The sequence below is a fragment of the Anomaloglossus baeobatrachus genome, chromosome 2 (genome assembly GCF_048569485.1).
Source record: "Anomaloglossus baeobatrachus isolate aAnoBae1 chromosome 2, aAnoBae1.hap1, whole genome shotgun sequence".
In the NCBI taxonomy this organism is placed as follows: Eukaryota; Metazoa; Chordata; class Amphibia; order Anura; family Aromobatidae; genus Anomaloglossus; species Anomaloglossus baeobatrachus.
The window spans coordinates 356,715,903-356,721,783 of record NC_134354.1 but is presented as its reverse complement, the minus strand read 5'-3'; the positions used below and the strand labels follow the sequence as shown (position 1 = coordinate 356,721,783).

The 5,881-nt window shown below is 35.6% G+C and overlaps 1 non-coding gene across 1 annotated transcript; it reads right to left on the bottom strand.

Annotated features, from left to right (window-relative positions):
* Positions 1 to 1,126: 1,126 nt before the first annotated feature.
* TRNAV-CAC (transfer RNA valine (anticodon CAC)) lies at positions 1,127 to 1,199 on the bottom strand. Its single transcript has one exon. It is a non-coding gene; the product is annotated as a tRNA-Val (tRNA).
* Positions 1,200 to 5,881: the final 4,682 nt, after the last annotated feature.

The window sequence follows — 5,881 nt, the reverse complement described above, 5'->3', positions numbered from 1 at the left end:
CAGAGCAGAATTGTGACTGACGGGGCCATTTTATTGCTGAAGAAAGTATTTTTCGTTAATGAAACATTTACAATTTTTATTACATATTTTACCAGTTTTATTCCTACAAAGGGATTTTGCTTAAAAGGAAGTTTACATTGAATGTGTTACTTTTTTCCACATAGTTTAGTTGTTTGCTTTTGTATTTAAAGGAACTATATATTTTGAAACAAACAGGATTTTTATAATATGGGATTATGTTTTCTGCTAAAATGGTCAATAAAAAAGAAACCCAAAATCGTAGTTCTCTTGGTAATAAAAGCCAAAATATATTATCAGTTGGCAACAAAACAAAGAATTTCATATGTTACAAGTTGATAGCAAATTACTTCAACAGCGAAAACGGCTTGTTTTTACTGGGGATTGAACCCAGGACCTTCTGCGTGTGAAGTAGACGTGATGACGACTCCACTATGAAACTTGTGAAATCCTGCAAAGTAATGGCATTTAGAGACAAGTTTTGACCGCCAGGGGAAAAAAATAATAATTTGTAGTTCTGTTTGTGATGGAAGCCAAGACATCCCGTCATACGGCAACAAAGCCAAGAACTTCATATATTGTAGTTGGATAGCGTATTATTTCAACACTAAGAACAGATTGGTTTCACTGGGGATTGAACCCAGGACCTTCTGCGTGTTAAGCAGATGTGATGACCACTACACTATGAAAACTGACGATAAGTTACTGTGTATTGGCTAGCAGAGCAGAATTGTGACTGACGGGGCCTTTTTATTGCTGAAGGAAAGTATTTTTGGTTAATGAAACATTTACAATTATTATTACGTATTTTACCAGTTTTATTCCTACAAAGGGATTTTGCATAAATTGAAGTTTATATTGAATGTGTTACTTTTTTCTCCATAGTTTGGTCTTTTGCTTTTGTATTTATGGGAACTATATATTTTGAAACAAATAGGATTTTTATAATATGGGATTATGTTTTCTGCTAAAATGGTCAATAAAAAAGAAACCCAAAATCGTAGTTCTCTTTGTGATGGAAGCCAAAATGTATTGTCATTTGGCAACGAAACCATGAATTTCACATATTACAAGTCGATAGGAAATTACTTCAACACCAAAAACAGATTGGTTTCACTGGGGATTGAACCCAGGACCCTCTGCGTGTGAAGCAGACGTGATGACCACTACACTATGAAACCTTTGAAATTCTGCAAAGTAATGGCAATTAGAGACGAGTTTTGACTGCCAGGGGAAAAAAAACAAACTCGTAGCTCTGTTGGTGATGGAAGCTAAAACATCCCGTTATTCAGCAACAAAGCCAAGAACTTTATATACTGCAGGTTGATAGGGGATTATTTCAACACCAAGAACACATGGGTTTCACTGGGGTTTGAACCCAGGACCTTCTGCATGTAAAGCAGACGTGATTTCCACTACACTTTGAAACCTTTGAAAGCCTGCAAAGTTATGGCAATTAGAGACGAGTTTTGACCGCCAGGGAAAAAAAAAACAAATTCGTAGCTCTGTTCGGGATGGAAGCCAAAACATCCCATCATTCGGCAACAAAGCCAAGAACTTCATATATTGTAGTTTAATTGAGTATTATTTCAACACCAAGAACAGATTGGTTTCACTGGGGATTGAACGCAGGACCTTCTGCGCGTTAAGCAGACGTGATGACCACTACTCTATGAAACCTGATGGAAAGTTACTGTGTATTGGCTAGCAGAGCAGAATTGTGACTGACGGGGCCTTTTTATTGCTGAAGAAAGTATTTTTTGTTAATGAAACATTTACAATTTTTATTACATATTTTACCAGTTTTATTCCTACAAAGAAATTTTACTTAAAAGGAAGTTTACATTGAATGTGTTACTTTTTTCCACATAGTTTAGTTGTTTGCTTTTGTATTTAAAGGAACTATATATTTTGAAACAAACAGGATTTTTATAATATGGGATTATGTTTTCTGCTAAAATGGTCAATAAAAAAGAAACCCAAAATCGTAGTTCTCTTGGTAATAAAAGCCAAAATATATTATCAGTTGGCAACAAAACAAAGAATTTCATTTGTTACAGGTTGATAGCAAATTACTTCAACAGCGAAAACGGCTTGTTTTTACTGGGGATTGAACCCAGGACCTTCTGCGTGTGAAGTAGACGTGATGACGACTCCACTATGAAACTTGTGAAATTCTGCAAAGTAAAGGCATTTAGAGATGAGTTTTGACCACCAGGGGAAAAAAAATAATATTTTGTAGTTCTGTTTGTGATGGAAGCCAAAAAATCCCGTCATACGGCAACAAAGCCGAGAACTTCATATATTGTAGTTGGATAGCGTATTATTTCAACACCAAGAACACATGGGTTTCACTGGGGATTGAACCCAGGACCTTCTGCGTGTAAATCAGACGTGATTTCCACTACACTATGAAACCTTTGAAAGCCTGCAAAGTAATGGCAATTAGAGACGAGTTTCGACCGCCAGGGAAAAAAAAAAACAAATTCGTAGCTCTGTTCGGGATGGAAGCCAAAACATCCCATCATTCGGCAACAAAGCCAAGAACTTCATATATTGTAGTTTAATTGAGTATTATTTCAACACCAAAACAGATTGGTTTTACTGTGGATTGAACGCAGGACCTTCTGCGTGTTAAGCAGACGTGATGACCACTACTCTATGAAACCTGATGATAAGTTACTGTGTATTGGCTAGCAGAGCAGAATTGTGACTGACGGGGCCTTTTTATTGCTGAAGGAAAGTATTTTTTGTTAATGAAACATTTACAATTTTTATTACATATTTTACCAGTTTTATTCCTACAAAGGGATTTTGCTTAAATGGAAGTTTACATTGAATGTGTTACTTTTTTCCACATAGTTTAGTTGTTTGCTTTTGTATTTAAAGGAACTATATATTTTGAAACAAACAGGATTTTTATAATATGGGATTATGTTTTCTGCTAAAATGGTCAATAAAAAAGAAACACAAAATCGTAGTTCTCTTGGTAATAAAAGCCAAAATATATTATCAGTTGGCAACAAAACAAATAATTTCATATGTTACAGGTTGATAGCAAATTACTTCAACAGCCAAAACGGCTTGTTTTTACTGGGGATTGAACCCAGGACCTTCTGCCTGTGAAGTAGACGTGATGACGACTCCGCTATGAAACTTGTGAAATCCTGCAAAGTAAAGGCATTTAGAGACGAGATTTGACCGCCAGGGGAAAAAAAATAATAATTTGTAGTTCTGTTTGTGATGGAAGCCAAAAAATACCGTCATACGGCAACAAAGCCGAGAACTTCATATATTGTAGATGGATAGCGTATTATTTCAACACTAAGAACAGATTGGTTTCACTGAGGATTGAACCCAGGACCTTCTGCGTGTTAAGCAGATATGATGACCACTGCACTATGAAACCTGACGATAAGTTACTGTGTATTGGCTAGCAGAGCAGAATTGTGACTGACGGGGCCTTTTTATTGCTGAAGGAAAGTATTTTTGGTTAATGAAACATTTACAATTATTATTACATATTTTACCAGTTTTATTCCTACAAAGTGATTTTGATTAAATTGAAGTTTATATTGAATGTGTTACTTTTTTCTCCATAGTTTGGTCTTTTGCTTTTGTATTTATGGGAACTATATATTTTGAAACAAATAGGATTTTTATAATATGGGATTTTGTTTTCTGCTAAAATGGTCAATAAAAAAGAAACCCAAAATCGTAGTTCTCTTTGTGATTAAAGCCAAAATGTATTGTCATTTGGCAACGAAACCAAGAATTTCACATATTACAAGTCGATAGGAAATTACTTCAACACCAAAAACAGATTGGTTTCACTGGGGATTCAACCCAGGACCTTCTGCGAGTGAATCAGACGTGATGACCACTACACTATAAAACCTTTGAAATTCTGCAAAGTAATGGCAATTAGAGACGAGTTTTGACTGCCAGGGGAAAAAAAACAAATTCGTAGCTCTGTTGGTGATGGAAGCTAAAACATCCCGTTATTCGGCAACAAAGCCAAGAACTTTATATACTGCGGGTTGATAGGGGATTATTTCAACACCAAGAACACATGGGTTTCACTGGGGATTGAACCCAGGACCTTCAGCGTGTAAAACAGACGTGATTTCCACTACACTATGTAACCTTTGAAAACCTGCAAAGTAATGGCAATTAGAGACGAGTTTTGACCGCCAGGGAAAAAAAAAAACAAATTCGTAGCTCTGTTCGGGATGGAAGCCAAAACATCCCATCATTCGGCAACAAAGCCAAGAACTTCATATATTGTAGTTTAAGTGAGTATTATTTCAACACCAAGAACAGATTGGTTTTACTGGGGATTGAACGCAGGACCTTCTGCGTGTTAAGCAGACGTGATGACCACTACTCTATGAAACCTGATGGAAAGTTACTGTGTATTGGCTAGCAGAGCAGAATTGTGACTGACAGGGCCTTTTTATTGCTGAAGGAAAGTATTTTTGGTTAATGAAACATTTACAATTTTTATTACATATTTTACCAGTTTTATTCCTACAAAGGGATTTTGCTTAAAAGGAAGTTTACATTGAATGTGTTACTTTTTTCCACATAGTTTAGTTGTTTGCTTTTGTATTTAAAGGAACTATATATTTTGAAACAAACAGGATTTTTATAATATGGGATTATGTTTTCTGCTAAAATGGTCAATAAAAAAGAAACCCAAAATCGTAGTTCTCTTGGTGATGGAAGCCAAAATATATTATCAGTTGGCAACAGAAGAAAGAATTTCATATGTTACAGGTTGATAGCAAATTACTTCCCATCATTCGGCAACAAAGCCAAGAACTTCATATATTGTAGTTTAATTGAGTATTATTTCAACACCAAGAACAGATTAGTTTTACTAGGGATTGAACGCAGGACCTTCTGCGTGTTAAGCAGACGTGATGACCACTACTCTATGAAATCTGATGGAAAGTTGCTGTGAATTGGCTAGCAGAGCAGAAATGTGACTGACGGGGCCTTTTTATTGCTGAAGGAAAGTATTTTTTGTTAATGAAACATTTACAATTTTTATTACATATTTTACCAGTTTTATTCCTACAAAGGGATTTTGCTTAAATGGAAGTTTACATTGAATGTGTTACTTTTTTCCACATAGTTTAGTTGTTTGCTTTTGTATTTAAAGGAACTATATATTTTGAAACAAACAGGATTTTTATAATATGGGATTATGTTTTCTGCTAAAATGGTAAATAAAAAAGAAACCCAAAATCGTAGTTCTCTTGGTGATAAAAGCCAAAATATATTATCAGTTGGCAACAAAACAAAGAATTTCATATGTTACAGGTTGATAGCAAATTACTTCAACAGCAAAAACGGCTTGTTTTTACTGGGGATTGAACCCAGGACCTTCTGCGTGTGAAGTAGACGTGATGACGACTCCACTATGAAACTTGTGAAATCCTGCAAAGTAATGGCATTTAGAGACGAGTTTTGACCGCCAGGGGAAAAAAAATAATAATTTGTAGTTCTGTTTGTGATGGAAGCCAAAAAATCCCGTCATACGGCAACAAAGCCGAGAACTTCATATATTGTAGTTGGATAGCGTATTATTTCAACACTAAGAACAGATTGGTTTCACTGGGGATTGAACCCAGGACCTTCTGCGTGTGAAGCAGATGTGATGACCACTACACTTTGAAACATTTGAAATCCTGCAAAGTAATGGCAATTAGAGACAAGTTTTGACCGCCAGGGGAAAAAAAACAAATTCGTAGATCTGTTGGTGATGGAAGCTAAAACATCCCGTTATTCGGCAACAAAGCCAAGAACTTTATATACTGCAGGTTGATAGGGGATTATTTCAACACCAAGAACACAT